The sequence below is a fragment of the Myotis davidii genome, unplaced genomic scaffold (genome assembly GCF_000327345.1).
Source record: "Myotis davidii unplaced genomic scaffold, ASM32734v1 scaffold723, whole genome shotgun sequence".
In the NCBI taxonomy this organism is placed as follows: Eukaryota; Metazoa; Chordata; class Mammalia; order Chiroptera; family Vespertilionidae; genus Myotis; species Myotis davidii.
Genome location: NW_006294589.1, coordinates 620914 through 632666, shown reverse-complemented (window position 1 = coordinate 632666; position 11753 = coordinate 620914). Strand labels below are relative to the sequence as shown.

Here is an 11753-nt window from a genome sequence, read left to right as displayed (position 1 = left end):
AATAAAAAAAATTATAAAAACCAAGAAGCCAGCCACAAAAGGCCGCGTATTGAATGATCCATTTATCTGAAACTTCCAGAAGAGTCAAATCTATAGAACAGGAAGTACATTAATGGTGGCCAGAGGTTGGGGGAGGGGTGAGTGGGGAGAAACTGCTAACAGGTATGGAATTTCTTTTGGGGGTTATAAAATGTCCTGGAATTAGATAGTGGTAATGGTTGCAAAACTTTGTGAATATACTAAAAAACCACTGAGTTGTACATTTTAAAGGGGTGAATTTTATGGTATGTAAATTATAACTCAGTAAAGTTTTTGTAAAAAGAAAATATTTTAAAAAGGGCATGTATTAGAGATCAATACCTGTGGAAGGAAGGAGGGGGAAGCAGGATTGGCCAGAGGAAGAACCTCACCTGTGATACAAGCCCAGCAAAGCCTCGGCTAACAGGCTGGGAGCTCGGTGCGAGCGGTGCTCATCAGAGTGTCTAGCAGGAGGCTGAAACGGCTCAGTCTTTAAACCTTCACCTCTCTCAGTCACTGGATGTGGGTCACCCTGGGAAAGGTGTCACCTCAGACGAGGAGGCAGCCTGCAGCTGAAGCAGTCTCTGAAAGGAGCTTACAGTGGGACTTCGTCTGCAGATCCACTCCCTGGAGCTGGGCAACCAGTTTTTCTTAGAAGGAGGTCTGGGTGTAAACTACTGAGGGTCTGGCCAGTAGGGAAGGAATGTGACAGTTGTTCCAGAAAGGAACGAGAAGTAGGCAGAAGAAAACGGAGTAAGTGAAACAGCCAGTGAGGTGGCAGAAAGCCGTGCAGTATGCAAGGGGATCCTACTTTATAACCGCTCACATCTTCATTAAGTGAAGGCACAAAGTACAGACCCTTACCATTTTGTCAGATAAGAAATTCTTCTCTAACACTCTACCATTTTTGCCCTGAGGCTCTCATTTCTTCCTTAGCCTCAGCTGGCTGAAGCATTTATTCAACTACATTTCTTTAAAAGTTTTGTAGGAAAGTCTCACTTTTTCCTTCTCTTCACAGACTTGTTAAAAGAAATTAACACTGAGGCATCATTTATGAATTAGGGTCAACACTAAGCTTAAAAGGAGTGGTGAAAGAAAAAAAACGAGAGGAAGTCTACCACCTAACCAAGTTGGACTTTGTATCAGCTTAGTATTAGCTTTTCATAGAAAGCGCATCTGGAAAAGCTGCAAGAAGGACTGCATTTCATGCATTGATTCTGGTTAAGACAAAAGCAATGGAAAAACCGGTCAGGAATACACATAAACCCAGACATCTAATAATAAAAACGTGCTTTTGCAAAGGTGCTTTCCATGTGTCATCTCATTTAGCCCCCTCCAAAACTCCCTAGAGAGGTCAGAATTATTGTTACAATCATCATTTTATAGTTGAGTCAGCAAATGTTCAGAGTTGAAGTGATCGGCTCAAGTTCACACAGCAACCAAGCAACAGGGCTAAGACTTGGATTCACCCCCAGCGACTCCAAGCGCAATGCTCCTTCCGTGATGCACCAGGCTGCGGCACAACTGTCACCACTTCACCATCCTTCCCTCTGCGGCCAGAGAGGTAACCACGAGCCATCGAAGAGAAACCTGCTCAGCAGTTCAAATGCGTTTCCCATGAGGCAACAGCCATTTCAGAATTCACTTCTTGGAGGAAGTTTTTCATTAATTAGCATGACTTTCAGCCAACTAAAGGAACCGAACTACCTTCTAATATACCTCAGAGATACAAGAACTCATTTGTGTATGGTCTTGAAAAAGTTAATCAGTAAAGCTCCAGACAGGCAACCAATGACCATTTTTAACTCCAGCTGTGGCAGCAAGAGGGATTTTAGAGAGCAACATACAGGAAGAAAATAATGAATAAAGGTCTTCCATAGAACAGGGTAGCATTCAGCCCAACAAAAGTCACTATAACAACACTAGGAAATCAAAGGCACCCATGGGCAGTTGGTGAGCATATTTACACCCATGGGCAAAGTGATACATCCAGCATTGATGTGCACTGTGCAATTAACAATAAAGAAGAGACAAGATGCCTTGGACAAAACATACGTTTGAGAAACTGTGTCTCAACCAAGGTACGTGGATTTCTTTACTACAAGACTTCCCAAGAGGTGAATAGCTTATCAGCAATTTGAGGAATAGTGAATTTGCACCATAAAATACAGTTGGTGTAATTTATAACAACTGCAAAGAATGACTGGTCATTATGGACTAGTTCAGATATGACAAGTACATGGCTGTTTGCCCTCATTTTTCACTCCTGCCCCCAAGGCAGGCATGACTAGTCAAGACACTCTCTGCCACTGATTGCAGAGATATATTTGGTGAGTTAATGAGTTAACACCAAAAATCACATGGTAGTGATGATTTCACAGACTCCATATTTACTACATCTATATAATAAAAACCCAGTGGTCATAACGCCATAAAGACCAAAGACCTGTCACCAGGAGGTGCATTGATGGTTCCCGCGGTGCTGGCAGGACTTGACTCTGGGTCCCACGGTGTGGCGGGTCTGGGCCTCGTGCGATTTTGCGCGCTGGGCCTCTAGTATATGTATATTAGCCACTGGGAATATATATGTGTGTGTGTGTGTGTGTGTGTGTGTGTGTGTGTGTGTTCCCTATTATGGGTTCAGTTTCTTTCTGAGCTGTTCTTTCTTCTATGTTTATAAGTACCCTAACAAAGGACCTCATCCAACATGGTTTCTTTTGTACTGAGTTTATTGGAGTAAAATTGGTTAATAAAATTATATAGGTTTCAGGTGTATGGTAATATAGTTTAAAGAAGCACCAGTAATCACCAACAGACCATGGTTTGAATTTCAAATCTACACTTATTTGCTATATAACTTTGAAAAATCACTTGACCTCTTTTATTCAGTGTCTTCAATAAAAAGAGAACAATAACATGTGCCTTACAGGATTGTTATGAGGATTAGAGATTTATTATGAAAAGTACCTAATATAGTTCCTGGTTCCTTTTCTTTTTCCTGGTTCTTTTTCAATTTATGCCTCTCCTTGTTTCCAAAAAGATTTAAAGTGGCTTGAGATGTTACCTACAATGAATAAATAAATCCAAAATAAAGAGGTAAAATTTTCAGAACAAAGGGAAAACAAGCATAATAAACAATAGAGTAAACAAGGAATTAGTTATAGCATCTTGCACACAGTAGGCATAAAATAAAATGGAAATGATACCATGTGGTGGTGATAGTTCAGTGATGGTGAACCTATGACACGCGTGTCAGAGGTGACACATGAACTCATTTTTTTGGTTGATTTTTCTTTGTTAAATGGCACTTAAATATATAAAATAAATATCAAAAATATAAGTCTTTGTTTTACTATGGTTGCAAATATCAAAAAATTTCTATATGTGACACGGCACCAGAGTTAAGTTAGGGTCCCTCAAAATGCTGACACGCCGAGCTCAAAAGGTTCGCCATCACTGTGATAGTTTATACTAATAACACTAGAGGCCCAGTGTATGAAATTCGTCCATGGGTAGGTCTGGCTGGGGATCAGGGCCGATGGGGCCTTCCTTCCCCCAGCTGCTGGCCGGGGCCTTCCTTTGTTCCGTGCCACCCCCTGGTGGCAGGCAGGCAGGCAGTCAAATTCCCAGTCAGTCGAACTCCCGAGGGGACAATTTGCATATTAGCCTTTTATTATATAGGATTAGTTGTCATTGCTGCTGTCATCATCTCTGCCTTGGGAAGTCTATTCATCCTTCAAATCCCCATCTGGGGACTAGGTCTACCAGACAGTAAACATAATGCAAAACCACAAAAATTAAAACATTGTGGTAATGGTACATGAATAGACAGACCAATGGAACAGAATAGAATGTCCATAAAAGATTTTAGTATATGATAAAGGTGCATATGTATGTGCATAAAGTTTATTATAAAATTCAGTATATGATAAAGTGGCAAGATTTTGAAATCCTCAGATACAGATGTAGAAACTAAAGCAATCAGAAGTTAAGTAACTTTCCAAGCTCACACATCTAGTAAATTCTACAACTGGGATTTGAATGCAGGCATTCTGATTCCAGAGCCCATTTTATTAACAATTAAATGATAATATTTTGTTAAAAAAGCAAAGTGCAAATCAACAAGTATAAGATACTACCCTTAGGGTAAAAAGAAGGGAGAAAGAAAAAAACTTATTTATGTTTGCTCCTGTATGCATACAGAAATTCTGAAGAACACACAAGAAATGAACAGCAGTGGTTACCTTTGGAGAAAGTGGGGATGGACAGAAGAGTAATGGGGCTAGGGGAGGAATATAGTATATTCATAAAATTATTTTAAAATATAGGCATATATATGAACTAAATGAATGTATAAGCTGATCCAAAATTAAAGTAAGTACAAAAACAGAAAGAAAATCTCTCCTTGGGCAAACCTTTCCTGATCCCCTCTCAAGCACAGCAAGCCTACCCTCCTTCTATGTCCCCTTATCACCTGTGCCTACGTTTTTTCCTGGTACATATCGTGTTACACTGCCCTCATTTATGCTCCACGCCCCTGCTCACCTCGCTGCCAGCCAAGCTGGGAGCCCTCTGAAGACACGGTTCTACTTCTTTCATTCTGTATCCCCAGCAGGAGTACGACCCCTGATGGATGGTGGACAGCCAGTATGGGGAAGTGGAAGTGGGAAAAGAGAGAAGTGCAGCCACGTTTGTGGTATTAGCACTGTTGCAAGGGGAATCATCTGGGGCTGTCATGTAACAATGGGAATCTGAAGAGGAAGTGAAAAGGGAGGAAAATACAGCAATCCTTGCAAAAAAGGTGTACCGAACCCAACTAAGGCACAGGGGTAAAAAGGGTACTCAGGCCAGAGTGAGTAGGGGGAAATGAAGGAGAAACCCTTGCTGGAGAAGAGGTGAGAGCTGAAAGAAATGGAAGATCAAGAAATGGAACATGTGCCCTAGCCAGATTCCTCAGTGGTTAGAGCATCGGCCTGTGGATTAAAGGGTCTCGGGTTCAATTCCGGTCAAGGGAACAAACCTTGGCTGCAGGTTCAATCCTCAGCCCTGGTTGGGGCATGTGCAGGAAGCAACCTGTCGATGTGTCTCTCTCCCATCGATGTTTCTCTCTCTGTGTCTTTCCCCCTCCCTTCCACTCTCTCTAAAAATTAATGGAGGCAGGGGGTGGGGAGGGGGAGAAATGGAACACAAGACTGAGGCCACAGAAGCGAGACTGAGATTCCAGAAGTGAGGACTCCCAGCCTCAGAAATTCAGCTGTAAACTCTCTGCCCCTCTGACGACTGAAAATGGGGCAGAGGGTGTGGGAAAGATTGGCACAGAGGAGACTCTCAACTTGTATATGCTAGCCACACCTGTGGTCTATTGCTTTCTGCTCATACTCACTTGAGGGCTGAAGGCAGATCCACATTGGGTCAGGGATGTGTTTTCCCCAGCAGAATAAAACCAAGATTCCACAGGCAGTGAGACCACACACCATCACCACCTCCTACCCCCTGCCAAACGGGGCTTCTGTGGATACCTGTGCATATCCTTATACTATGATCCACAGGAATATACTTCTTTATTGGATTGTGTTAATCATCAAAACTGCACTAATTCATTCGTCCTTATTTTAGAGATATACACTGGAATAGGTGTAAGTGAAGTGAAACAATATTTGGGATTTGCTTCAAAAGAGTAACAAAATAATATTCTTATTGTTACAAGAAGCTTGGGTTGTCCAAGTGGCAGTCCTGGGGAAGAGAATGTGCTCTATGTGAAGGGTGCTTTCCTCTAAGAGGCAAGCCAGTTAAAGGAAAGAAGTCAAATCCTGGCTAAGGATAGAAAGTATTTGCAGAAGGAAATTTTATTTCATTGCCTCAGCCCTCGGTGACATTAGCAAATATTGCAAAGTAATGAAAGAGGTCATTAGGAAGGAACTAGAAACGGCTTCCAACGTTATGGAAAAACAGTCTGACATCTTAATTACATTCTGCCACCTAGTGACAAAGGAAATTTAACATACTTGCTTAACCAGGCTCCAAGAGCAAGAGAGGGCTGCCCTCCACGACCTGGACAGGAGAGCATGGCCGGCCATGCGCGGACGAGCCAGATCCCACAGCGGTTGGCGCTAGGCGTCCTCTCTGCGTCCGTCCGTGCACCGCCCCAGGAGACACTGCAAACGTGGTCAACAGCCCAAGACGCTGTGCAATCCGCGCCTGACACACTTCACCTGGAGCCAGAAGGTCCACCCTCTGCCACTCAACACGGTCCACGGGCCCCTTTGCATCTCCTGCTCTGTGCAAAGGGCTTCAAGGGGAAACAAAGAGCAAGACTGCAAAGGCCTACGAAGCTGGGCGTTTAACTCTGAAGTTCCACGGGGAGAAGGAACAGTAGAGATGATCTTCGGTGAAACGGGGTAACTTTTACTCATAAATCTCTGGGCTCACAGAAGATGATGGACACAAAAATTGATTGATTCCCAAATACAAATGGAAGGCGTGGATGTTTTAAAAGTGCTTTCAGGTCTAATCGCAAGGCTTCTGAGGCATTTCTTCTACAGAGAGCTCCTTTGGCTGAAGGCGCGCCCCACAATGCATTGCTAGGCAGTTAGGTGCTAGGGGCGGAGCCAGGGCGGGAAGTAGAACTGTGGCTGCTCTGGCACTGGAGACTACAGGGTTTCTTTAAAAAAACAACAACAACAAACATGTTTTATTGATTTTAGAGAGAGAGGACGGGAGAGGGAGATAGAAACATCAATGATGAGAGAGAATCTTTGATAAGCTGCCTCCTGCATGCCCCCTACTGGGAACTGAGCCCAAAAGCCAGGTATGGGCCCTGACTGGGAATCAAACCAGCGCCCTCTTGGTGTGTGGAACAATGCTCAATCCACTGAGCAACACCCAGGGGGCCCATAGGGTTTCTATGCAACTAACAGCACTGCAGGGATTCCTCAGAGTCTCCAGGTTCTCCTCTGTCATTCGATAGCTCATTTGTGGGAGAGCACTGGTGCTGCAACATTGGCATTTGAGAAGAAACTTGATCCTATGCAGAAACTCTTTGTGGATAAGATCAGAGAATATAAATTTAAGCTACTGGCATCTTGAGGACCTTTTTATATTGACCCAGAGGATCAGCAAGAGCTGGAGAAGGAGGACTTTAAGGATGAACAGATGTACCTTAAACCAGACATAAATATATTCCCTAACTTCAAATTTGAGGATCACAAATTTGAAAGCATTGAAAAACCCCAATCTGGTTATTTGTTACACCTGGATTAGTTGCACAACTAATTACTATCAGACTAGACTTATAGTTCATAATTGTAAAAAAAAAGTGCATGCAAAGTTTATTCTCTTAGATTTATTTCTATCACCCCTCTTAACACCTCCAAAGGATTTAAGGGACTTAAAATAACATACATAATGAAATTTCAAATTATAAATTAAAGGAGGAACCCAAACTATGCAAAAGCAGAACATAAACATCAAATGTAGTTCATTAATAAGAATCATCTTGGGAGGATTTGTTACCAAAAATATTGATGTTCTAGGACCCATGGTCGGCAAACTGCGGCTCTCGAGCCACATGCAGCTCTTTGGCCCCTTGAGTGTGGCTCTTCCTAAGCCTTAGGAGTCCCCTAATTAAGTTAATAACAATGTACCTACCTACATAGTTTAAGTTTAAAAAATTTGGCTCCCAAAAGAAATTTCAATCGTTGTACTGTTGATATTTGGCTCTGTTGACTAATGAGGTACTCCTTCTATCTTATTGCTACCACCACTTCAGTTCACCATGATCTCTCTTACCTATCACCACCTGACTGCTCTGTTCAGATCTTTCTTGTCCATTCCTTCTTAGACCATTCTCAATGCAGCAATGAGAATAAACTTAAAAAGAAAACCTGCTCTGACCACTCATTTAATTAAGTCTGCCAAATGGTTTCCTATTGTTCTCAGGATAAAGGTGAAAATCCCAACTGAAACCTGAATTGTTTTCAATTTTCAACTGAGGGGTTATTTTAAAGCAAATAGGTGAACCTGGTGAAAGGGAGAAAGAGAGGGAAGAGGGAGTGTGGGAAAGAGAGACTTTATAATGACTTCCATGTGAGGACAGCCTGGGACCCCTTTCTCCAATGTCATCTCCTTCCAGACTTTCTTTCACTTTATGGTTGGAACATATCATAATTCCCCAACTTGTACTTCAAGCCTCCGGGGTCCTACTTAGACTGCTCTGTGTCCAAGTAGAGAAGTAGAGTTCTTTATCCCTCCTTTTGGTACAGCTGGAAAACCCTCTGCCTTATGCCCTAAAAAAGAGAGAGAGAGAGAGAGAGAGAGAGAAAGAGAGAGAGAAGAGCGTAGATTGGTTTGGCTCAGGGGATAGAGCATCGGGCCTGGGGATTGAAGGGCCTGAGGTTTGAATCTAGTCAAGGATGAGAGAGAGAGAGAGAGAGAGAGAGAGAGAGAGAGAGAGAGAGAGAGAGAGAGAGAGAGAGAGAGAGAGAGAGAGAGAGAGAGAGAGAGAGAGAGAGAGAGAGAGAGAGAGAGAGAGAAACATCGATGTGAGGGAGACACATCCATTGGTTGTGTCCCACATGTGCCCCAGGGTGGTGATCAAACCTGCAACCAGGTACCTGCTTTTGACCGGGAATTGAACCCTTCAGCATGTGAGCTGATGCTCTAACTACTTAGTCCCATGGCCAGGGCAGGATTAATCTTGAATTCCATCTATTCCTCAGCAGGATATTGGTGCTCAGGTTTTTGGAAAATGAATGAAAGGGCATACCCGAGTTTAGCAATATTCCTGGTGGGAGGTGCAAGATCCTGACACAACATTAGTAACAAAGAAACAGAATTTCCGGAGGATGAGGCCCAGAAATCAGAATTTTAAAAAGATTCTGATTCTAATGTGCAGCCAAGGTTGAGAACCACTGTTCTAAGACCTTGCTACTCAAACTGAAGTTCCAAGACCAACAGCATCAACATCACCTGGGAGATTTTCAGAAATGCAGAATTTCTGGCCCTACCCAGACCCACCGGGTCAGATTCTGCCTTTTAACAAGATTCCCAGGTGACCTGTATGAACATAAAATCTGAGACGCACTCATCCAGCTCCCCCCACACCCAGCCCAATAAGGACAGATTCAGGAGCTCTCAGGCAGAGCTCAGGAACCTGTAGTTTTTATTCACCCACAGCTGATTCCTATTAGACAAGTTAGGAAATCTACTACAGGTGAGTATCAATTATAGTTGTGTGCCTCCTAATATACAAAGTAAAATCAGAGAAAAGTCAGCATAATCAGTTCCTCTGGGGGAAACCAAGCATTTTAAGAATTTTTTCCTGTGGGGCCTTACAAATGAAGCGCAGTGACCCAGTAGAAAATGTTCTGACTTTTTTTTTTCCTACCAAATGTTGCAGCAAACATAATTTGGTAAATTTCTTTTATCGTTAATAAAAGCTAAAAGTTTAGCATGAGAATAAAGCCTCAGAGAAGGCTGTTAGCCTAAGTCAGGAAAATACTACCCTGCTTTGTAAATAAAGTTTTACTGGAGCACCGCCATGATTATTCATTTACATATTGTCCATGGATGCTCCCATACTATAATGGCAGGCATACTATAGTATGCTCCCATACTATAATGGCAGGTAAGTAGTTGCAACAGATACCATATGTTCTGCAAAGCCTAGCATACGTATATCTGTCCCTTACAGAAGTTTGCCACCCCATGCTCTATATGAATTACCCAGGGGATAGCATGGCTGTCAGTCTTCCACATCGCTTCTCCCAGTGGGCTTCTGAGAGGAAGTAGAGATTGTATGGTGATGAAGGTATAAGAATTCATTTTGGTTGGTAAACTGACACTGAAAAATTCTTATTTGTTATGTTTGCCAAATCTCATGGTATAAATCAAGGTTCCTCATCCACAGCAGCTTTGGGCTGGATAATTCCTTTTTTTTTTTTTTAAATCCTCACCCAAATATGTTTATTGATTTAGAGAGAAAGAAAGAGAGACACCGATGTGAGAGAGAAACATTGATAGGTTGCTTCTTGTATGCACTCCAACCAGGGATCGAACCTGCCACCTAGATATGTGCCCTGACTAGAAATCGAACCCACAACCTTTTTGGTGTATGACGATACAACCTACTGACTGTGCCATCAGCTGGCCAGGGTTGGATAACCCTTTGTCATGGGGTGCTGCTGTCCCTTGCATTGTAGGATATTGAGCAGTATCTCTGGCTTCTACCCACTAGGTGTCAGTAGCAAACTCCTAGTTGTGACAAAGTATGTCTCTAGAGATTGCCAAATGTCTCCTAGGGGGCAAAGTCACCCTCATTGAGAACTCCTGGGGTAAATGCACCTTTTATGACCAATTTCAAGCTACCAACCTGACGTCACTAACCATAGATGTGGGAAGAGATGTACACCGCCTCACAAGCCAGAGAAAATCACTGGCAGCATCCTGTGGGAGAACATACTTGTATAAGAATTAATGTTGTTGCCCTATTTAAAAATTGAGGTACCTAGCCAGGATCTCCACCTGAATCAAAAGTTACCTCTTCTCCAGAGATGGACCTACTGGCAAAATTGCTTTGTTTTGTTTTTCTTCAGGAAGTGGTTTGGATCCCTCCACACAAAGTTATGTTCCACAAAGCATGGTTGAAGTTATTCTGAACGAGAAAATATCCAAAGCAGATGTTACCAGTCACCCAAATGGTTATTAAAAACTCTCAATAATATATCAGTAAAGCACATGGCTTCCAGTGGATTTGGCAGGATAAATTAGCCCCAAGAAAACTGAAAGGCTGGACCTGTTATATGGATTTGGGTTCTGTTTTATTGTGATTGGTGTTTTTGTTTTGTTTTGTTAGTGATTTAAATCAATTTACTTTTGGGAAATGTCTGCCAATGACAGTGACATTAGCTTTGGAATTCTTTGCACCAAAACCACTGACAATGGTTAATTACTCAGCCAATTACTGAGGTCACTCTTAGGCCATGACATTAAAACTATATTATCAGCACCCAAGAGGACACTTACCCTCCAATTCTGGGAGGGCAGGCATCTGTTTTTACTACAGTTGTAGATCATTAGGAATAAGACAATTTCTATCAACCCTGAATTCTTGAGGAGTATTAAAATGCAGACTTTGTAGGATCATCAATAACGTAGTGTCTATATTGAGCTGGTGATACTTAGAGTGGCAGACCAATGGAAGATCAATAAATGCTACGGTTTTATTATTCTTGCCAGATTTCTGTACAAGTATCATTCTGCACTATGATCAATGTTATCACTTCTGGGATTTCCTTTCCCCTTCCTAGTGATGATTAAAGAGACCAAAGGCAGTTTCACTCACAGAATCATAAAAATGGTATCACCTTTCTGATAGCCCCTGATATCATGTGATTGACAATGTAACTGAACAAACCCATCTCTAAATTCAAGATGCACATACCCGAACCAAGATGGCGGCATAGGTTAACGCCAGAGATTGCTGCCTTGAACAACCAACTCAAATTACGCCTGAAACACGGAACGGACACCATCCAGAACCACAGGAGGGCTGGCTGAGTGGACATTCTACAACTAGGAGTAAAGAGAATATCATACCCAGACTCAAAGGAGGCGCAGTGCTGAAGTGAAATTCTCAGGTACGAGTGCGCGCGGCGCGGGCTGGCAGCGCGGAGGGCGCGGTTGTTTACAATCAGGAGGGAGCATCAGACTCTGAGCTCCAGATCCGGGCGCGTCGC

General features: G+C 42.7%; 1 pseudogene; it reads left to right on the top strand.

Moving 5' to 3' along the window:
* Positions 1 to 11753, top strand: part of LOC102770983 — a 44674-nt pseudogene that overhangs the window by 28618 nt on the left and 4303 nt on the right.